Source organism: Orcinus orca, chromosome 1 (assembly GCF_937001465.1).
Source record: "Orcinus orca chromosome 1, mOrcOrc1.1, whole genome shotgun sequence".
NCBI classification, from domain to species: Eukaryota; Metazoa; Chordata; class Mammalia; order Artiodactyla; family Delphinidae; genus Orcinus; species Orcinus orca.
The window spans coordinates 131,250,828-131,274,549 of NC_064559.1; the positions used below are offsets into that span (position 1 = coordinate 131,250,828).

General features: G+C 41.2%; 1 protein-coding gene and 1 pseudogene across 8 annotated transcripts in view; one reads left to right on the forward strand and one right to left on the reverse strand.

The window, feature by feature from the left end:
* Positions 1-420: 420 nt before the first annotated feature.
* Positions 421-23,722, forward strand: part of EVI5 (ecotropic viral integration site 5) — a 206,946-nt gene continuing 183,644 nt past the window's right edge. For 2 of the 8 annotated variants that reach the window (XM_033432822.2, XM_033432838.2), the window contains exon 1: positions 422-780. The gene's annotated coding sequence lies outside the window, so the exon portion shown is untranslated. Of the gene's footprint in view, positions 781-23,722 lie in introns of all 8 variants that reach the window. The other 6 variants (XM_033432778.2, XM_033432788.2, XM_033432796.2 and 3 more) reach the window with 5 other exon arrangements.
* On the reverse strand, positions 6,087-8,663 carry LOC125965313 (aurora kinase A-interacting protein-like; annotated as a pseudogene).

Below are 23,722 nucleotides of genomic sequence, written 5' to 3' on the forward strand. Positions count from 1 at the left end.
TGTGCCCATGTCCCTGCCGGACTCCGCATAAATCCAATGTGTCGAGACGACTGATGGTAGAGTGATTTGCAATCACAAGTGCCATTTACACGTTAATTATTGTTTTTGGGAGTGACCAGGTCACCTCTCGAGGAAGCACGGACGGCCTTTCGAAGGTTGCGCGTCTGCATCCCGTGGCTGCGACCTGGCGACATGCGCATAAGCAGTGCAGCAATGCGAGGCCCGCAGCCTTAAGCGCGGGGTCGCTTCGGGGCGGGGGTAGTGTCTGGTGCAGCTCTTACAGGCAAGGGGCGGTTCCAGAGACTGGGGAAGTCAGCAATTTGTGGGTCCGACCGCTGGAACTTTGAAAGAGAGGCGGAGGAACAAGCGGGAGTTCCCCGCCCCCGTTCCCCACGGTCCAATCCCTTAGGCTTGTTTTCTCAGCCGGCCCGCCCGTCCCCTAACCTGCTCGAACCCATTAAGCGCTAGGGCGGCCCGGTCTCTTTAAGGCCCTGCCGCGCCTGCGCCTTGAGCCTTCCTGACGCGGCCTGGCCGGACCCGGGAGGAGCCGGCGGCGAGCACAGTAGGGGTTGGGTGGTAGTTGAAACCGCGGCGGTGCGGGGGGAGTGGGTCAGCGTCTGAGGCGGCCCCGAGCTCCTGAGTGAGCGCGGCGCTCAAGAGGGGGCGCCGACGGCGGACGGCGGAGCCGGGAGAGAGGCCGAGGCGCTGAGACGCGGCGGCGCGGCTGCCGGCTGGATGGGAAGTTAATGTTTACGGCGGAGTCCACCCAGCGTTTCCAAGGTGAGGGGCGCCGCGCCAGGCCGGGCGGGCCGCGAGCCCGGGTTCCGCGGGGCGCACAGCCGGGCCGAGGCGCGGCGAGTGGGGGCCGCCAACCAAACTTGCGGCGCGAGCGGGGCGGGCGCGCCCAGCCCCTCGGGGCCTAAGTTCCCTGTGGTCGCTGCGACCCTCCTGCCGTGGGCGCTGGGGAAGAAACTCTTCCGCGGGACTTCCAGTGGAGTCCCGGGGAGGTGGAGGGACTAGGCAGCTTCGGGAGCGCTTCCTCGTAAATTCTGTGGGGGAATACTGACTCTTCACCCCCGCCCTCGAGGCCAGGAGTCTGTTCCTTCTGGGTGACCTGATGGGGCGAGACCGTCCGCGCCTCTTGCAAAGTTGGCGTCTTTATTTGGCCTCTGGGATTCTGCGCAAAGCCGTGTCTCCAGGCAGGTGATGGGCGAGCCAGGTGTGCTAGATGACGCCCAAGGATGCACTTGGGGAGCGTTTGTAGCCATCACTGAATCACCTTATGACTATCGGGGCAAGCCTCAAATTAACCACAGCATTTCCGGTAGGTTGGATTGTGGTGTTGGTGTTTGCTTTAGAGTTGCTGTGATTTCTTTGTGGCTTCATTTTTGTCTTTTGGGCTACACAAATCAACTCAGCTGGCATTCTCTCACCGAAGAGTTAACCAAAACTTTTGGAATGGTTTCTTCACTTTCCTATCTGTTGTTGTTAGAGGTGATTTCAAAAAGTAGCATTTTCTTGCAAAGATTTCTTTGGGTTACAGTGTAGAATAACAGACTCCTTTTATTGCTGAAAGATATCCGGTGCTTCGTGAAGATCAAGAAAAGTTATCTGTTCATAGTTTTTACCTTTGTTCTGGGTTGAAATGTGTTAGCAGCTTTTTTTGTTTTGTTTTTTAAAAAAATTTTATTAATAAACTTTCGGCTGTTTACCAGAAGCTCCTTTTCTATTCTAAAATGCTAGTGTTAATGTCTCTGAGAAATTTGTGTCAAAGAAATCTTAGAAAACTTATTGTAGTATAATATATTTTAAAAAGTGCACAATCTTGAGTATGCAGGTAAAGAATTTTTACTAAGTATACTATCACAGATCAAGAAACAGAACATTGCTAGGTTGAGGTTTATGTCTAGGAGTGGAACTCTTGGTTTATGAGGTATGTAAATGATAAAACTTTAGCATTAGATACAGTTGAACATTTTCCCGGTGTTCTACCAATTATCAGGGAATGGTATTCCATTTACCTCATATCCTTGCTAATGCTTGTCAGTTTTAAAAATTTTTGCTATTTTGGTAAAAGTGTAGTAATATATGTGTGGTCTTATTTACATTTTTCTGATGATTGTGGTTGGGTATCTTTTGTTGGCCATTTATATGTCGTCTTTTGTGAAGTGCCTGTTAAGTCTCACTATTATTTTTTTTAATTGGTCTGTAATTCTTTATTCTGGATATGAGTTCTGTGTGTGTGTGTGTGTGTGTGTGTGTGTATACACATCTGTCTTCCATGAGTCCTTTCTGGACTTAATCTTTTTCCACTCTGTATGTTGCCTTTTCACTCTTTTAATGGCCTTTTTTTGATGAATGGAAATTGTTATTTTTTTCTTTTTTTTTTGCGGTACGTGGGCCTCTCACTGTTGTGGCCTCTCCCGTTGCGGAGCACAGGCTCCAGACGCGCAGGCTCAGCGGCCATGGCTCACGGGCCCAGCCGCTCCGCGGCATGTGGGATCTTCCCCGACCGGGGCACGAACCCATGCCCCTGCATCGGCAGGCGGACTCTCAACCACTGCGCCACCAGGGAAGCCCGGAAATTGTTAATTGTAATGAAATATACTTAATCCTTCCCTTTATGATTACTGCTTTTTGTGCCCTTATTTAAGAAATCTTTGCCTAGCCTAAGAATATGGAGATATTTCCCCATGTTACTGTACAGAAGTTTTATTTTGTTTTACTTTTCGTATTTAAGATGTACAATTTACAGTAAATTCCAGATGGATTGTAGGGGTCCAGCTTCACTTTATACCATATGGGTATCTATTTGACCCAGCACCATTTACTGAATATACCATCGTTGCCCTTCTGCACTGTGTGACACTTTTTCATAAATCAGGTGACTGTATAAGTGTGGATCTGTTTCTGGACAGTATTCTGTTTCATTGGTCTATTTGTTATCCTTGCACCAATATCACTATCAACTGATGTAACTTTATAATAAGCTCTGATATCTGTTGTTCGTATATATATATATATATATATATATTTTTTTTTTGGCTATGCTGGGTGTTAGTTTCCTCACGCGGGCTCCTCGCTGTGGGCTTCTCTCTAGGTGCGGCGCGTGGGTTTAGTTGCCCTGTGGCCATGTGGGATCTTAGTTCCCCCATCAGGGATCGAACCCGCATCCCCTGCATCGGAAGGTGGATTCTTAACCACTGGACCACCGGGGAAGTCCCGATGGTTGTTCCTATTTTGTTCTTTAAGATTGTCTGGGCAGTTCTTGGTTCTTAGAGTTTCCACATAAATTTCAGAATCTTGTCCATTGCTACAAATTTTGGAAATAGAGAATTGACATCTTAACAATATTGAGTTTTCCAGTTTATGAACATGGTATATTTCTCCACTTATTTATGTCTTTTAAAATTTCTCTAATATTTTGTAGTTTTCTGTATAAAAGTCTTCCACATCTTTTTTTAAAATTATTTATTTTTGGCTGTGTTGGGTCTTCATTGCTGCACATGGGCTTTCACTAGTTGCCGTGAGCAGGGGCTACTCTACGTTGCGGTGTGCAGTCTTCTCATTGAGGTGGCTTCTCTTGTTGCGGAGCACAGGCTCTAGGCGTGCGGGCTCAGTAGTTGTGGCTCATGGGCTCTAGAGCGCAGGCTCAGTAGTTGTGCGCACGGGCTTAGTTGCTCCGCAGCATGAGTGATCTTCCCAGACCAGGGCTCGAACCCGTGTCCCCTGCGTTGGCAGGTGGATTCTTAAGCACTGTGCCACCAGGGAAGTCCCACATCTTTTCTTATTTATTCTTAGGTATTTGTTTTTTTAAATATTATTGTAAGTGATATTTTAAAACATTTGTGGCCAGTATATAGAAATACAGCTGATTTTGGGGGGGTGGGGAGAGTGGCTCTGGGATTATTTTAAAACAAATCCCAGACGTCATTTCATCAATAAATCCTAAATCTTTAATGTCCCTTCAAGACCTAGTCCAAATTACACCTTGTATGCTCTAGTTTTCCAAGGTTTTAAAATCTCTTGTATGTTATCTCCAGTGTCTGGGACCAATTAAAGATTTATAGAGTGTTTAACATGGAGTGTAACTGTGTTAGGCTCTGGGGATATGAAGCTGATTAAGATGCTGCCCCTGCCTTTAAGAAGTTGAGAGTCTAAGAGGAGTTGTAGAAATTCAGAAGACCTTTATCCTCCACTAGGAGAAGTGCTGTGATGAAAATTGGTTTGGCTGCATGCAAAAGGGGCATTTAAATCCAAGTGTGGGGCACGTACTGTGCCTGGCTCCCGGTGTTCTGAGAGCTGCACGGAGGAATTGGGCTGTGGGTGAAGGCTGCTATTACCGCGCATACTTCTGCATTATTCCTTGGCTTTCAGCCGTGAGCCTCGCTCCACTCTTCTTGACTCTGGAGTCTCTCCAAGTCGCTGTTTCCAGAGAATAAATTTATGAGAGGATGTGAATAGTGGAGGAGGGAAACTGGAGGTCCATGTACAGACTTTACCAGACTTTAAACCACTGACCTGCTCTTCAGCCCCATACTTCTTCCCCACTGACTATATCCCTCGAGACTCTCAAGGGCTGAGCCTTCTGGGGCTCTGTGAGCGAGGCACATCAGCCCGTTGACCATATTCCCTTGTGCAGGCCTGTAGGTTTAGCTTCCCATCCTCTACTCAGTTACTTATTCCTCAGTTACTTACGGCATCTATGAAACAAGAAAAAGTCTCTTTTCTTGTTTCATAGATGCCATATCTCTCTTACCTACCTGAGATTGTTAAAGGCAGTTTCTTTAAGCTTTCTTTTTCCTTGCATAGCTTGTTTCCTCCAAGTTACTTTTTTTCTGTTTGGTATAGTCTCAGCAGTAGAGGCCCTCTTCAGAGGTCTGATAATCCTCCTTGGTTGTTTGCTTGTGACTGAGGGACCAAATACGTCAGGTAGCAGTACTTTTTAAAAATTTAAGTGTGATTGCACACAGTAAAATATATAGATTTTAAGTGTATAGTTTGATGATTTTGCTGTGTGTACACCTGTGTAATGAACACAAGGTACAGAGCATTGTGAAACCCCTAGAAAATTCCTTCATATCCCTTCTATCTTCCCCACTCCTTGCCCAGAGGCAACCACTATTCTGATTTCTGTCTGCATAGATTAGCACCAGTATTTTCTAAAGTTGCCCAGGTGATTCCAGTGTGTGGTCAGGATTGAAATCATTGGTTTGGGTGGGCTGTTTGAGGCTCTCTCCAGTGTCTGTCTTTCCATTTGGCCTGGTCAGATTTCCCAGAGAGTATCCCAGTTTTCTGCTTGGAGGCCAGAGGTCTAGTTGCCGGTGGTCTGGGAACTCAGGAAAAGAGGGCTGGGTAATGAGCCATAGAGCATTTAATATGAAGGGACATACAATTTGCCTCTTCATGTTAGGATTCCTTCATCCTCCACCATGTGTGATTTACTCTTTTTAGAGAATAAATCTCTAACCTGCTGCCTCATTGAGGTTGGGTCACTCAGCAACTCAGGAGAGGCATGGGCTCTAGGTTTCTAACTGTTCAAACAGCTTTCACCTGATCCTTTCTTTCTTTAGTCTCCCTTCCCCCTCTGTGTTCTGGCAGTTCCTGAACCCTTTGAGGATTCTGTAGCGCAAAGTGGGTTTGTTCTTAGTTGTCAGCACTGCTGTCTTATAATTTGTCTTTGACCAAATCAGTTATCACTCATCCATCTTTCCAGCTTCCAAAATTTTGTTGCTGTTGTTTCTTCCATTCTCTCAATCCTTATGGTTTGTGTCCTAAAAACAGAACAAAACAACAGCAACATTTTCTTTATCTTGTTTTAGTAGGGTTTCGTGAGGGAGCAAAATTAGATGTGTGGGTTCAGTCTGCAGTCTTAACGTGCAAGTCCCTCATCTGCTTTCCATTCATCATACAAAAATGTGCTGCCATCTGCCCACCACTGTTTTCTCCTCCCTGTGGGGTTGTAGCTGTTAAAATTTCTTTACTGTTATCTACATAGAATGTTAGGAGGGAGAGCACTTAAATGTTGGATCAAACTGTAATTTCTCTAGAAACCTCTAAATTCTTTTGAGAAGTTTACATTGTCCCAGAATCTTATAATCTCAGGATTGGAAATGATTTTAAAGATAAGCCAGCTTAGTGAGCTATTTGATACTTTCTGTAGTGGGAAACTTGCTATAAAGAGAGAAATGACTGGAGAAACAGAGTGGGCTGTGGATCTCTGCAGTGGGTCTGGAAATCAATATGTGCGTTAAACATTTAATATTGAAAGAACAAATAATAGATCTTGCATATTTGTAACATACAGGAATTATCAAAAAGTCGTGGTGGTTTTGTTATTTTAATCAATAATTCTTAAATCCAGCTACTGTCATGGGTGGGAGGTAATACTTAGAATTTTTTTTGTTTTTTGTTTTTAGCTGAGTTCTCTGAATACTTATTACAACGGGTCATCAGCAGTAATAGGGGTACGGGAGAGAGATAGGAGATGCATTTGCCCCTCAGGTAGATCTTGGGGGTCTGCCAGCCTGTGGGGGTTTCCTTCAGGCCCGCCTTCCACCAGATGCGCTTCAGGTCTCTCTTGAACTTGATTTGCTGCCGTTTCAGGCGTCCTTCCTTGACTTTCCGCAGTAGGTACTGGGTCCTCTTGACCAGCTTGCGGTACTTGCGATGATTCATCTTGTACTGGCAGATCTTGAGTGTGTTTTTGCACTGCATCTGGGGTGCATCCCAGACCTCCTTACCCCACTGCTCGACCCATTCCCCCACCTGGCTGGGCGGACACTCAGAGTTGGGCTGGAGACACAGTCCCTGGGACCCCAGCATCCAGTCTGGGCAGGAGGTAGCCAGCTCTCAAGGTCAGCCAGCTCTCCAGGTCAGCCAGCTCTCCAGGGGGCTGATGGATATATTCCTGCACAGCAGCATCTCCTCAAGCTCCAGATGGACCCGTCTGCCAGGGAGGGAGGCAGCACCACTTGGGCCTGTTGGTTGCGTGCTGTAGCGAGGCCTGCAGGCATGCCTGCCCAGCACCCCTGAGACAGGCCAGGACCCACTGCAGCCTACCCGGGAACAGCCCTGAGCAGCTGGGAAGTGAGGCGCACCAGGAACAAGGTCTGTGTGTGGCGGCGGCCCCAGGTGCTCAGTGGAGCCTCCGTGAGCCTCAGCTTCACCCCGAGGTGCCCACTGCGTGGGTGGTGTGGACTCTCAAGTTCCAGGTCCCCAGCCCAGCCGGCAGCAGCCGCCTCCGCTGTCCCTGGAGCCCGCGGCCTCATGCTGACCCTACCCAGACACTGCTGGGAGACTGACCATTCTGCTGCCCAGTATTTTTTGTTTTGAGAAAAAGATTATATTCCAGAAAAAATTGAAAAGTATTGCTAAAGTTGTAGAAATCTTATAGTTAACGTAAACTGGTAAATTAATTAGAACCACCCATTAAAGCCTCTCTGTTAAGCTCCTCTGATAACTTTGTTATGCTTTGCACTCCTTTTTTCTTTAAAACACTAAGTATGTTTCCAAATGCTCTTTGAGATAAGAGTTTTTTATCATAAAGTTCATGATGAAATGAAAATATTATTCTCAATATAATTTGTTTTTTCTTAGGCTAAATTTATAAAATTTTATGTGTTTACCTTTATATTGTGTCCATCCTTTTCTGTGTTACAGTATCCTTTTACATTTGAGATTTATGCTAGATAGTGGTGGGTTTTTTTGTTATTTTCTGTAATGCCCTTGTTTAGCCCTTTGTTTCTCTTCAAATTAATTTTGGACAAGTTACATAAAATATAAAAGTCTGCTTATCACTGCACACAGTTTTATATGTTTGCATATAAAATTCAAGCTATCAATTAAAGATAACATTGGCAATTATTACTATCTGTTTTGGCGGTATGATAGTCCTTCCTCATTGGAAACATGTAGGTTAATTAATGTGTGTTTTGTGGCTAGAAGCTGTTGACTGTGGCCTCATATGTTTGCTCAGAAAGGGTCATCCAATTTCTCATAATTGTAAGTTGCCTGGCATGTTTATTTGTTGCCATTCCCAGATGTTTATTACTGTCTCTGTACTTCATGAGAGCATTCCCTGCCTGTGCTGTTGGCAGTTTATTGTTTAAGTGGCCAGACAATGTGGGTTTAGTGCTTGTTAATTGTTCTTTGTACTAATCCAACTGCTCACAATTGTACTTTGAAAAATGTTCCCTAAAGCTGGTTAAACTGGCTATTATCTGGGTCTTCATTGTTGGTTTTGCTATTCATTGTCTTTTGGGTTCATGATTAGGGCTCTCTCCTTAAGGAACTGCTAGCTCCTGTGTTCTTGGAAGGAACATTGATAGAGAGAGGAGCAGAATGGTTTTATTATGGATCATTGCTCTTTTCGTTTTTCATAAGAAAGTGTAAGCACTGATAGGGAAGTGAAGATGGGGATTTTGTCTTACCTTTGAATTGGTATTCAAATGATTAGTTGCTGTATTTGGCTTGATACAGATCTTTTGCTATGTTAAAAATGAATCCAGCATTCTCATAAATTATGCTGGTAAGTTTGTTAGAACAATGTTAACAGATACTGGATAGGAACTTCCCTGGTGGTCCAGAGGTTAAGACTCTATGCTCTCAGTGCAGGGGCCTGGGTTTGATCCCTGGTCAGGAAGCTAGATCCCACATGCCACAACTAAAGATCCCGCACATGGCAATGAAGATCCTGCGTGCTGCAGCTAAGACCCGACGCAGCCAAATAAATAAATAAATATTAGAAAAAAAGATACTGGATAAAAGTTTCACTTGAATGAACCACTGTATAATATGATATTTGAATGAGGTACATAAGAGAAAGAAGAAAAATTTAATATCTTCAAGTATACCAGAATCAGGATAGTTTAGAAGACTGAGCCAGAATTTGCTGGTGAGGAGGTAGACCTTGAAGTAAATTGAGAACGAATCTTAGGGAATAATCTCATGAAAAGTGTAATGCCTTTAAACATTTAATTTAAAATACATGTAAGAGAGGAGCACAAAGACTCAACTTGGCTGCGTTTTTGAAAATGTGGAGAAGCTTCTTTTCTGCTGCTGGATGAACAAGGTTATAAATGTTGTCAAGCATTTAACACACGAGATCAGAAAACTGAGTCAGTAAATGATCTAGAAATTTAATGAAGTTATGAACATTGTCAGTAAGTCAGTAAGAACTACCAAAGGTAACACATATATAGCATCTCCTATGTGTCAAGCATAATGATAGGTACTGGGAAGACAACGGTGATCAATACTACATAGACAAAAATCTTTGCTTTCACAAAATTTATAAACCAGGGGAACACACAGTTGGTATAGTCTTGTTTCTTTACTTTTTTTTTTTTTGGCCATGCTGTGCAGCTTGTGGGATCTAAGTTCCCTGACCAGGGATTGAACCTGGCTCCGGCAGTGAAAGCACTGAGTCCTAACCACTGGACCACCAGGGACTACTGCAGACCAGGGTAATTAAGTGATTAATTTGTCTTAAATCTTGAGGTTTTTTTTTTGTTTGTTTAAATTGAAGTATAATTGATTTTCAATGTGTCAGTTTCAGGTGTACAGCGAAGTGATTCAGTTATGCTGAATCTATTCTTTTTCTTTATAGGTTATTACAAGATATTGAATATAGTCCCCTGTGCTCTACAGTAGGTCTTTATTGTTTATCTGTTTTATATACAGTAGTGTGTATCTGTTAATCCCAAACTCCTATTTATCACTCCCCCCACTTTCCTCTATGTCTGTAAGTCTGTTTCTGTTTTGTAAATAAGTTCATTTGTATCATTTTTTTGATTCCACATGTAAGTGATATTATATGATATTTGTCTTTCCTTGTCTGATTTTACTTCACTTATTATGATTATCTCTAGGTCCATCCATGTTGCTGCAAGTTATTTTATTCTTTTTTATGGCTAATATTCCTTTGTATGTGTGTATACCACATCTTTATCCATCCATTTGTCGATGGACATTTAGTTTGCTTCCATATCTTGGTTATTGTAAATAGTGCTGCTGTGAACATTGGGGTGCATGTATCTTTTCAAATTAGAGTTTTCGTCTTGTCTGAATATATGCCCAGAAGTGGGATTGCTGGATCATATGGTAATTTTTTTTTAAATTAAATTTTTATTTATTCATTTGGTTGTGCCGGGTCTTAGTTGCAGCTCGCTGGCTCCTTAGTTGTGGCTTGCCAGCTCCTTAGTTGTGGCATGCAAACGTTATTTGTGGCATGCATATGGGATTTAGTTCCCTGACCAGGGATGGAACCTGGGCCCTCTGCATAGGGAGCATGGAGTCTTAACCACTGTGCCACCACGGAAGTCCCTCATATGATAATTCTATTTCAGTTTTTTAAGGAACCTCCATACTGTTCTCCATAGTGGCTGTACCAATTTACATTCCCACCAACAGTATAGGAGTGTTTTCTTTTCTCCACACCCTCTCCAGCATGTTATTTGTAGACTTTTTGGTGATGGCCATTCTGACAGGTGTGAGGCTTTTTAAATAATTAGTATGGAAAAATGCTGAGTGAAGTAAAAGTTTTAAATTTTAATATTTGCTTTAAAAAATTTTGAGGTAAAGATTACGTATAGTGAAATGAACTTAACTCTACAATTGAATGAATTTTGTCGAATGTGTACTCCTGTGTTAATCTCTCCCTCCCCAGTAATCCCACATGGTTCCTTTAGTCAGTTCCTGTTCTGCTGTCTTTTACCACAGATTCGTTTTTCATGTTCTTGAACTTCACCTAATAGAATAGTAGAATTAGTGTGTATTCTTTTCTGGCTGGCTTCTTTTGTTCAACATAATGTTTTGAAATTCATCTATGTTAATGCTCCTTTCAGTAGTTCTTTTTAACTGGTGTATAGTAATAACATTGTATGACAATAACAGTTTGTTTATCCCTTTTCCCATTAGGCTATTATGAAAGCTGTTATGAACACATAGCTATTAGTCTTCTTATAGACATACATTTTTGTTTCTCTTGGATAAATAACTAGTGGTGGACTTACTGGTTCATAGAGCGGATGTATGTTTAACTTTAGAAGACATTGCCAAACAGTTTTCCCAAGGGAATATATCATGTTACATTGCAACCAGCAGTCTGTGAAAGGTCTGCTTGAGTGACAAATCAGAATTGAGTTTCAGAAAGACTGTGCTGGTACAGTGGGGTATGAGACTTGAGATAGGGAACACACACAGTTAAGTAATACAATTGAAAATTGATGTATTCTTGTTCTAAGGAATTGATAGGGAGGGAGAGACTTACAGATTCTGGAGCCTGTGGTATGTGGGGTGAGGATAGGGCAGGGGTCAGGTGATCCCCATGCATCTGCCATAGGCTGTTGGATATTGGTGTGTCAGTCATTAACAGAGAGAATACAGTGGAGGAGTAGATTTTAGAGGGAAGAGGGAGAAGTAAATCTGTTATGTTTGTAAGTAGTAATAAAAGGAAGTAGATTAAATAACTGTGTATAGTGAGGAGAAGGCCCAGGATGGAATTGGAATTTTGGGGACCATTGACATATAAGAAATGAGCTGATGACGAGAAGTCTGCAAAGGAGCAGAAGGAGTGAGTAGCCACCACAGAAGGGAAACCAGGGAAGTGATTTAACAAACTGAAAGAACAGAACTTTGAAAAAGGAGGGAGGGGCTTGAATGTTGTTAATGTGAGTAAAAAATAACTGTAGCCTTTCTGGAGGTTAACTTTTTTTTATTATTTGACCCAATAGTTGCACTTTGTGGAATAACTTCTAGAGAAACAGACAAATGTGGAAAGGTATCACACACACATACACAGAGTATTATATAGTTTTCTATTGCTGCTGTAACAAATTAGTACAAACTTAGTGGCTTAAAACAAAAATATAGTCTCTTACAGTTATGCAGGCCAGAAGTCTCAAATGTTTCACTGGGCTAAAGTCAAGGTATTGACCCAGCTGGTTCCTGGGGTAGAATCTATTTCCTTGCCTTTTCCAGTTGCATTCCTTGTATTCCTTGCATTGCATTCCTTGATCCCTTCCTCCATTTTCAAAGTCAACTACATAGCATCTTCCGATGGGCCCAAACCAGATAGTTCAGGATAATCTCCTCATCACAAAATCCTTCCCTTAATCACCTCTGCCAAGTCCCTTTTACAATTTAAGGTAACATTCACAGGTTCTGTGTTTTATGATGTGCTCTTTAGGAGGCCGTTAATTAGTCTACCACATAATACTAACAAGGACAGAAGATCAAAGTACATTAAATTAAATTCTCAAAAATGTATAGTGTGATCTGATTTTTTTTGGCTGCACCAGGCAGGGCATGCGGGATCTTAATTCCCTGACCGGGGATTGAACCTGTGCCCCCTGCTGTGGAAGCATGGAGTCTTAACTGCTGGACCACCAGGAAAGTCCCCAAGTATGATCTAATTTTTGTGAACTTAAATACATATACTTGTATATTACCATATGTATAGAAATCTTAATATATATTGTACAGCTAACAGTGGCTGTCTTTGAGAGTGGGATTACAGAGTACTCAAACTTTTCCATTTTTTTCTGTGGTATTTCAATTCTTAACATGTATTTGCTAATCAGAAAAATAAAAAATAAATAACAGGAAAAGTACTGTATGGGTCACATGTTACAGAGAGGTCTGTAAGTAAGATAAGGACTATGAAGCATTTACTGGATTTAGCACAAAGAGGCTGTTGGTGAGTGACCTTGGTAAGTGTGGTTTTAGTAAAATGGTATGGTAGAAGCCACATTGCAGTGAAAAAGTGGGAGGTGAAGAAGGGAAGAATGAAAGCTAAAGCTATCTGTCCAGTTGCTTAGCTATGGGGGAGGGACGATACTGTGAGACAGGGGGTACTTAGTGGGATGTAAGGTCCAGCGAGAGCGCTAAATATGGCAGAGCAGCCTGTTTAAAAGTTGAGAGCAGAAACTGGGAAGAAGAGAGAGACCACCTGAGTTCCAGGATAATTCACAGAGCGCGAGGCCTGTCTTCTGACTTCAGACCCACTTACCTGTGGCAGGTGAGACTAGAGAGGTGTGGATATGGGCAGTAGTTAAGTTTATAACATTTTCGTTTTCTTTAATATTATCAGATTAAAAAAAAAAACACAAACTCTTGTAGTCCTAAATGCTTCTTTGGCATTTTGTTAAAGTCCAAAGTTATTGTGTACCTGTGTTAATTTAGTCTTGCTAATGTACTCTCATTTTGTTGGTTTCTGATTATTGCTGTAGCCTCATAGTATATGAGTATATGAGGTTCAGGGAATGAGACCTTAGTTTTCTAGTGCAACGTTTTGCGGACTCCTCCCCCCCTGTTATTATTGAAACTAATCATTGTATAAAAATCTGCTTATATGAGTTTATCAATTTTCTCTTGACTCTACAGTGTCACAACAGGAAAACATTAGAGGTACCATTCACTCCAACCTTTTATTAAGTTCCTGACAAGGAAACAAGGTTTAAAAAATTTAAATAACTTGTGAAGGCCTTACGCACCCTGTCAAAAGAACATGGTACTTTACCTTGCTGAGATGCTGAGGACCTTTCAAAAAATTATTATTTCATTGATACTATATTTCTGCCAGGATTTCCTGAGTTTTCATGTGTCCTTCTAGCCAATTCCAATTAACATACATTTTCCACCTCTTAATTTCATCACTCTTCTTTCACCAGTATCAGTGTAATTAAATTAATTAAAATGACAATTTAAAATACAGTTTTTAAGGCCTTGCCATGATCTGTGCATTATTTACCTATTTGGAGAATTATGTTGAAGATTCCTATTGACATTTTAGGATTTTTCAGAACTGTGGCAGTTCATTTTGTTTGTTTGTTTGTTTTTGTTTTTGTTTTTGCAGTACGCGGGCCTCTCACTGTTGTGGCCTCTCCCGTTGCGGAGCACAGGCTCCGGACACGCAAGCTCAGCGGCCATGGCTCACGGGCCCAGCCGCTCCGCGGCATGTGGGATCTTCCCAGACCGGGGCACGAACCTGTGTCCCCTGTATCGGCAGGCGGGACTCTCAACCACTGCGCCACCAGGGAAGCCTGGCAGTTCATTTTTATTTCACACTGGGTATGGGGTGATGGTGCTTAACACACTTCTTGACACAGTGCTTGATGTATTGTGTGTATTAAATAAAAAATTTGCGTAATATGTGATATATTTTAAGAGGTACTTGTTCAGAATTTGTGCTTTTTTTGGACTAGATTAAGACCTAAGGAAACAGGTATTTTAGTACTCTTGCTGCTGCCAGGAAAAAAATTGTGTAGATATGCCTTTTTTTTTTTTAAAAATAATTTTGTCTTTGTAACAGTGGAAGGTTGAGGTCAGGGGACAGGCTTATTAGCTCCTTATTCATGAACTTGAACACCTTGGCTATAGCAATTTTAGGTGCAGCTCAAATTATCAAATTTTTTAATAAATTTATTTATTTACTTATTTTTGGCTGTGTTGGGTCTTCGTTGCTGCATGGGGGCTTTCTTTAGTTGCGGCGAGCGGGGGCTACTCTTCTTTGTGGTGCGTGGGTTTCTCATTGCAGTGGCTTCTCCTGTGGTGGAGCACGGGCTATAGGCGTGTGGGCTTCAGTAGTTGTGGCTCTTGGGCTCAAGAGCTCAGGCTCAGTAGTTGTGGCTCACGGGCTTAGTTGCTCCGCGGCATGTAGGATCTTCCTGGACCAGGGATCGAACTCGTGTCCCCTGCATTGGCAGTTAGATTCTTAACCACTGCGTCACCAGGGAAGTCCTTCATTTTCAAATATAATTTTCATCTCATTATTTTAGTTAATTGAATTGCTTAAGTAGGTAATCAGATTGGTTTCTGTCAGAATCCTTAGAGTCATGACATGTTCTGACGTTCTGTGTTTTTACTTTTGTGTTCTTCTGTTTTAGCTCACCTTCCTATCAATGATTTATACTTGTCAGGATGTTTTTGTTTTAGGGCTTAATGTTTAGTATCCTGGTTCCATCGTTTATTAGCTAATGGATTCTTGGGCAAGTTGTTTAACCTCTATAAACTTCAGTAAAATCTGTCTCAGGATTATTGTGAGGATTAAATAAGGTAATGAATGTAAGTGCCTGGTACATAGTAAAACTTACAGTAGATGATGGTGGTAGCAGCAGCAATAGTATATCACTGTGTACAAAGTTTTCCTTTTCTTTCTTTTTTTTTTTAAAATTAAAGTGTAGTTTATTTACAATGTTATGTTAGTTGCAAGTTTTCCTTTTCTGAAATTTTGTTCTAGAATTTTGTTCTAGGAAGGATCAGAGAGAGATGAATATATGCTGTATGCCTACAGAAAATAAATTAACTCAGAGAAATTTGTTGTATAGACATCTAAAGGAAGAAGACTTGTCAGCAGTGTTACCCTTATTTCCTGTTTTTTTCCCTTTCAGTGTAATTCCTGTTTGCTGTTTTTTCTGTTCCTGTTGAAGCCAGTGCTCTGTATCTTTCTCTTCTTCCATCTGACAACTGTTAACTTAAAAAGTGAAAGACAGGGCTTCCCTGGTGGCGCAGTGGTTGAGAGTGGTTGAGTGGCAGGCGGCACGGGTTCATGCCCCGGTCCAGGAGGATCCCACATGCCGCGGAGTGGCTAGGCCTGTGAACCATGGCCGCTGAGCCTGCGCGTCCAGAGCCTGTGCTCCGCAACGGGAGAGGCCACAACAGTGAGAGGCCTGTGTAATGGGAAAAAAAAAAAAAAAAAAAAGTGAAAGACATAATTTGCAGTTCTTCTTTGAGGATATTTATAGACTGTATTTTAAAATCTGTACTCCATATTTATTGATAATACTCAAAACATGCAAGACACTGCTATTTATATAATAATGTTGTTTATTCCCATGTTTGCAGAGTTGGAATAACACTCCCTTATAACCTGCTTAAAAGATTGAAGATAGATATTACATTTGCCCCAAGCTTAAATCCTACTGGGACAACGTTGAGTATAAATAATTTTTTTTTTTTTTTGCTTTCTACATATTTATTCAGTTGTATACCAAGATTTTTATGGGTTCAAAATTTCCAACGCCTTGAAGAATGTTGAAGTAATGGTGTGTACAGATAATTATTTTTTATATTTATATTGGCATAGACCATTTTGAAATTTGATCATATATTTTAGATGTACTTCTAAGTTTGATACGTTTGCTATTTATTTTGGAAGCAAATAAGAAAAGATCTCTCTGGACCCATTTGGCATTACAAACACTTAGGCAAATAGCCACTAAAAAAGTATGATGCTGTAAGTTGGTGAGTTTTCTGGGCTTGTAATCTTGTGTAATCAGTCAGAGTTGTAGTTTAAATAATGGTCCCAGAGATACAATTTCCTGTCACTCATCTACTGGCCGATTTCCCCATAAATTTATGGGTTCGTATAAAACTTCCTGTGAAACTTGAGATGCTCCTAATAATCTGTTTCAGACTAAGTATAAACAGTTAAAAAAACATGATGTAGTTGTAAGAACTCAGATACCTATAGAATTATCCATCTGTTTTTTTCAGCCAACTTTTGTTGTTGAGTTTCTAGAATACACTGGGTTCTGTGCTAGGCATTAAGGAGGGCAAAGTAATACCTTCTCTTTGGTCAGAACAAAAAGAAGATGCTGTTTGAGGCTATAACTCTGCTCCCTTCTCAGTATTGCTCCTAACCTGCAATCCTGACCTTAGTAATGATTTGTTAATATGTTACTTAAGCATTGTTGCTTTCTCCCTTTTATTTCCTTCTTGTATATTTTTCAGATTAGAACATATGAAGTCTGTCATGATGAAGGACTCCAAAATTTGGAAAAATCAGAAGTATAAATAATTTAAAAACCATAAAGTTGGGACTTCCCCGGCAGTCCGGTGGTTAAGACTCTGTGCTTCCACTGCAGGGGGCATGGGTTTGATCCCTGGTGGGGGAACCAAGATCCCACATGCTGCGTGGAAAACCCATGAAGTTAATGTCTTATATTCTGTTCTATTGTGGTAATTGCTGTTGGCAGCTTCTGTTGCTGTTTTTTTTTATAGTCCTTTTCTGGCTTTCCAGCCAGAGCAAACTATTAAAAGTCTATTTGGCATTTGTATGCCGGTGTTCATAGCAGCATTATTCACAGCCAAAAGTTGGAAACAACCCAAAATGTCCATCAACAGATGAATGGATAAACATCAGATGAGTAGAGTTCTTCCTTCCTTCTTTTTTTCCTTTCTGTCTTCCAGCCTTAAATATACCAAGTTTTTCATGGGCTCAGAGTTTCTAGCACCTTGAAGAATGTGAGAAGTATATGTATATAATAGAATCTTATTTAGCCTTAAAAAGGAATGAAGTTCTGATACATGGTGCAGTGTGGATGAACATTGAAAACATTATGCTGAATGAAATAAGCCATGACACAAAAAGACAAATATTGTATGTATGATTCTACTTATAAATCTAGAATAGGTAAGTTCATAAAAATCAGAAAGTAGTTTAGAGGTTACCTGAGGCTGTGGAGAAAGGAATGGATACAAAGTTTCTGTTTGGGGTGATGAAAATGTTTTGGAAATAGACAGTGGTGATGGTTGTACATCACTGTGAATGTAATTAATTCCAACGAATTGTACACTTAAAAATTGTTACAATGGCATGTTTTTATGTTCTATATATTTTACCCCAATTAGGAAACAGGCTGTTTGGAACCTGCAAGAGGCTTGTGGCTAGTTCACAGTTTTACTTCTAAGTGAGGCTGAGGTCTTGCTCATTCATGCTTCCCTTGTTCATGCTCCATTGTTTATGAAAAAAAAAGACCAGCACTGATTGAGTGGTGTTTCTGGATGATTCATTTTTCTTCATGATTTTCTTTTTTCTTTCCTTTTTTCCATAAATATGGATCACTTATAAGGAAAATATCCATAAATAAGACTTATTTTAAGAACAAAATCAGGGGACTTCCCTGGTGGCACAGTGGTTAAGGATCCTCCTGCCAGTGCAGGGGACACAGATTCGATCTGTTGTCTGGGAAGATCCCACATGGTGTGGAGCAGCTAAGCCCGTGCGCCACAACTACTGAGCCTGCGCTCCAGAGCCCGTGAACCACAACTACTGAAGCCTGCGCGCCTAGAGCCTGTGCTCCGCCACAAGAGAAGCCACTGCAATGAGAAGCACGTGCACTGCTACGAAGAGTAGCCCTTGCTTGCCACAACTAGAGAAAGCCTGCATGCAGCAGCGAAGACCCAATGCAGCCAATAAATGAATGAATGAATGAATGAATGAATAAATAAAAACAAAATCAAGTCAGAAAATATTTATCTTCTTTGGCTCACTATATAGTATTCTTTTCTTTCTCTTATCCTTTATCTCTTCTTGATCATCTTTCACTTTTTTTGCATGTATGTATCATTCCTTAATTTTACAGTTTTTAATATAACCAAATTGGAGATAATTGGAAAAAGAAGGGATTCTTCCCATCCCCAAATTCACTACTATAACACTGAGTTTCTTGGTTTTTAATTTTAATGTATTTTTTCTATTCTCTTCTTGCTTATATCTTTGTTCTAATAAGAATTTATATATAATTTGAGTTTTTTTCATTTTTTGCTGCATTAGCCTTCTGCATGTGGTCTGCCTTATTATCTTCCTAACCATCTTTTTAAAACAAAGTTACAACTTCCAGTTTCTAGTCCAACATGGAAGTTGCCACTTCCTGTTAACAACAGGTAAAATAGCTGAACAAACTGAAAAACAACAGTTCTTAGATTCAGCAGGGAGGTGAGGTCACAGGACAAAGCACCGCCCCCTGAATTGGAAAGACAGTCGGCAGATACAGAGAATTACAACTTAGTGGAGAGAAACCTGTGAGTTGAAACCGCTGTGGGAACCAGTGGTAGGGAAGGGAAACCTGAACTACTGATGAATTGCTGCAGGCTCAAGTGTGGACAAGTCAGAAATAAAAACTCCAGGGGGACCCAGTCATTGGGTGCCCGCACACTTCTGTGAATTTTGCCTCCAGGAACTTGGCCACGTTCTCATAATGAATATCAGAGAAAAATCCCCTCTTGCGTCCAGCTGTGGGAAGGAAAAGGAAGTATTTTGAAATACTCCAGAGTATTCTGTTCTTAACAAGGTCTGCCCTTAGGAGAAACTACTTAACCAGAGCCTCACCTGCTGGGGTTTGATCAGAGCCTAACTGACCTGGGGGAAATAAGCAATTCTGGCCTAGTATAGCCATTTTGTGCCACAGAAGGGGAGTGGAGTGATGGGAGAGGCCGATGACTGAGAAGCACATGTAAAGTTCAGAGTTTAGAGATACAGGCTCACTGAAAGACTAAGATCTAATCATAGGACTATAAAATGCTTCCCTGCCCTCCACACCTTACTACCACATTATTAAAGGCCTATTTACAGTAGTTCCTTTACACAGTACATCATAACTATCAAAAAAAAATTACAAGACATACTCAAAGACAAAAAACAGTTTGAAGAGAGAGTGCAAGCATCAGAACCAGACAGAGATATGGTAGGGACGTTGGAATTATCGGACAAAAGAAGAATTTTATTTATTTATTTTTTGCGGTATGCGGGCCTCTCACTGTTGTGGCCTCTTCCCTTGCGGAGCACAGGCTCCGGACACGCAAGCTCAGTGGCCATGGCTCACGGGGCCAGCCGCTCCGCGGCATGTGGGATCTTCCTGGACCGGGGCACGACCCCGTGTCCCTTGCATCGGCAGGCAGACTCTCAACCACTGTGCCACCAGGGAAGCCCTAAAAGAAGAATTTAAAGCAATTATGATTAAGATGCTAAGGGCTCTAATGGATAAAATAGGTAGCTGACAAGAACAGATGGGCAATGTTAGCAGAGGGTGGAAATTCTAAGAAAGAACCAAAAAGAAATGCTAGAGATCAAAAACATTGTAACAGAAATGAAGAATGCCTTTGGTTGGGCTTATTAGTAGACTGGATATGCCTCAGGAAAGAATCTCTGAGCTTAAGAATAGCTAGATAGAAACCACCAAAACTGAAAGGCAAAGAGGAAAAAAGACTGAAAAAACAGAACAGAATATCCAAAAACTGTGGGACAACTACAAAAGGTGTAATACATGAGTAATGGGAATTCCCGAAGGAGAAGAAAGAAAAGAACAGAAGAAATAGTTGAAATATTAATGACTGAGAATTGCCCCAAATTAATGTCAGATACCAAATCATAGATCCAGGAAGCTCAGAGAGAACCAAGCAGAGTAAGTGCCCAAAAGACTGCACCTAAGCACACCATTTTCAAACTACAGAAAATCAAAGATTAAAAAAAAAATCCTGAAAGAAGCCAGAGGGGAAAAACACCTTACTTATAGAGAAGCAATTATAAGAGTTACACCCAACTTCTCAGAAGCCATGTGAGCAAGCAGAGAGTAGAGTGAAATACTTAAAGTGCTGAGAAGAGGAAAAAACACCAGCCTAGAAATCTGTGCCTTGCAGTATTATCCTTCAAAAGTGAGGGAGAAATAAAGACTTTCTCAGTCAAACAAAAATTAAGAGAATTTGTTGCCAGTAGACCTGCCTTGCAAGAAAAGTTAAAATAAATTCTTTAGAGAGAAGGGTTGTAATATAGGTCAGAAACTCATACCTTACTTCCTTACATAAAGTAAGGAAGAGTAAGGAAATGGGAAAAAGGAATAAGTGATGGTAAAATAAAAACTTTAGTGTTTTTGTTCTCATTGATCTAATAGATAAGTTTGTTCAAGATAGTAATGTCAACTGTGATTTCATTATGTATACTTATGTATATATGTGTGCTATGCATAAGTTCAATGAATAACACCAGTGAAACAAGGGCACAGGGGGGAGGATATATGATTATTTTGTTACTATAAGGTACTTACACTACCCATGAAGTGGTGTAGTGTTATTTGAAAGTGGAATTGGATTACCTGTAATTGTATATTGCAGACTCTAAGGCAACCACTAGGAAAAGTGTAAAAAAAAGAAAAAGTATAACCAATATATAAGAAAGGAGAGAAAATAGAATCATGTAAAATCTCTTAAAACCATGGAAGGCAGAAAAAGAGTGGAAGACAAAAATAGGAACAAAGAACAAGGAAGGGCAACAAATAGGTAACAGTAACAAATTTGGTAGATGTTAGTCCAACTATGTCAGTAGTCACTTTGAACATCAGTGGTCTAAATGCACAAATTAAAAGACAAAGACTGGTAGAGTGGATCAAAAAACAAGATTCAACTATGTTGTCTACAGGAAATCCCCTTAAAATATAAAGACACATATAGATAGGGGATTAAGAGGTACAGACTACTATGTGTACAGTAAATAAGCTACAGGCATATATTATACAGCACAGTGGATGACTACAGCCAATATTTTATAATAACTAAGTGGAGTATAACCTTTAAAAATTGTGAATCACTGTTGTATACCTGGAACTCATATAATATTGTAAATCAACTATACCTCAATTAAAAAAACATAGATTAAAAGGAAATGGATGGAGTGGGCTTCCCTGGTGGCACAGTGGTTAAGAATCTGCCTGCCAATGCACGGGACACAGGTTCGAGCCCTGGTCCGGGAAGATCCCACATGCTGTGGAGCAACTAAGTCTGTGCACCACAACTACTGAGCCTGCACTCTAGAACCCACGAGCCACAGCTACTGAAGCCTGCGCACCTAGAGCCCGTGCTCCGCAACAAGAGAAGCCACCGCAATGAGAAGCCCGTGCACCACAACGAAGAGTAGTCCCCACTCACTGCAACTAGAGAAAGCCCGCACCTGGCAACGAAGACCCAACGCCAAAAAAAAAAAAAAAAAAAAGTAAATGGATGGAGAAATATATAAAAGGTACAACATTGCTAACACTAATTAAAGCAGGAATAGCTATATTAATTTCAAACAGCAGATTTCAGACCAAGGAATATTTTCAGGGATAAAGAGCGAGGGGAATTACATAATGATAGAGGGATCAGTTCATTAAGAAGACATACCAATCCTTAATATGTATGCACCTAAAACAGGGTATCAGACTATGTGAGGCAGAAACTGATAGAATGCAGGGAGAAGTAGATGAATCCATTATCACAGCTGGAGACTTTAATACCCCTCTATCAGAAATGGACACATTCAGCAGACAGGACACAATTGAACTCAACAGCACCATCAAATCAACTAACTAGAATGGACATCTTATACTACTTCATCCAACAACAGAGTGCATAGTCTACTGAAGGTCACATGGAACATTCATCAAGACAGACTACATTCTACATTCTAGATCATAAAACCAATTTTTTTCTTTATTGTTTTTTTGGCTGCGTCGGGTCTTTGTTGCTGCGTGTGGGCTTCCTCTAGTTGTGGCAAGCGGGGGCTACTCTTTGTTGTGGTGCGTGAGCTTCTTAATGCGGTGGCTTCTCCTGTTGCTGAGCACGGGCTCTAGGTGTGCGGGCTTCAGTAGTTGCAGCATGCAGGCTCAGTAGTTGCAGCACGTGGGCCCTAGAGTGCAGGTTTCAGTAGTTGTGGTGCGTGGGCTCAGTAGCGGTGCGCAGGCTCCAGGGTGCATGGGCTTCAGTAGTTGTGGTGTGCAGGCTTAGTAGTTGTGGCTCACAGGCTCTAGAGTGCAGGCTCAGTAGTTGTGGCGCACGGGCTTAGTTGCTCTGTGGCATGTGGGATCTTCCTGGACCAGGGTTCGAACCCGTGTCCCCTGCATTGGCAGACGAATTCTTAACCACTGTGTCGCCAGGGAAGTCCCCAATTTCTTAAAAGACATGATCTGCCCAAACTCACACAAGAATAGACAATTTCTTTTTTATTATTATTTATCATTTTTTACTTTTTTGGCCGTGCCACGCGGCATGCGGGATCTTAGTTTAGTTCTCTGACCAGGGATTGAACCCGTGCCCCCTGCAGTGGAAGCATGGAGTCTTAACCACTGGACTGCCATGGAAGTCCCAAGAATAGACAATTTCTATTAAAGAAATTGAATCGATAATTAATAACTTTCCAGAACAGAAAGCACTAGGCCCAGACAGGTTCACTGGTGAATTCTACCAAACTCAGTATTTTAAGAAGGTCAGCTCTTCCCAACTTGATCTGTAGATTCAGTGCAATCCCAATCAAAATCCCAGCAAATTATCTTGTTGATATTGACAGACTGATTCTAAAATTTATAGGGAGAGGCAAAAGATCCAGAATAGTCAACACTGCTGAAGGAGAAGAAGAAAGCTGGAAGACTAACACTACTCAACTTCAAGATATACTATAAAGCTACAGTAATCAAGACAGTATGGTGGAGGGGGGAGGGATAAATTGGGAGATTGGGATTGACATATACACTCTACTATATATAAAATAGATAACTAATAAGGACCTACCGTATAGCACAGGGAACTCTACTCAGTACTCTGTAGTGACCTTATATGGGTAAAGAATCTAAAAAAGAGTGGATATATGTATGTGTATAACTGATTCACTTTGCTCTACAGCAGAAACTGACACATATTATGAATCAACTATACTCCAATAAAAATTTTTAAAATTTGTTTTTTCTAAAGGGAGAAAGGAAGGAGGTGATGAGGTCATACAGACAAACTCTAAATGATGACTGGGGGGAGAAAAAAAAGACAGTATGATGGATAAACAACAAGGTCCTACTGTATAGCCCAGGAAACTATATTCAATATCCTGTGATAAACCATAATGGAAAAGAATATGAAAAAGAGTGTATATCTGTATGTATGATTGAATCATTTTGCTGTATAGGAGAAATTAACACAA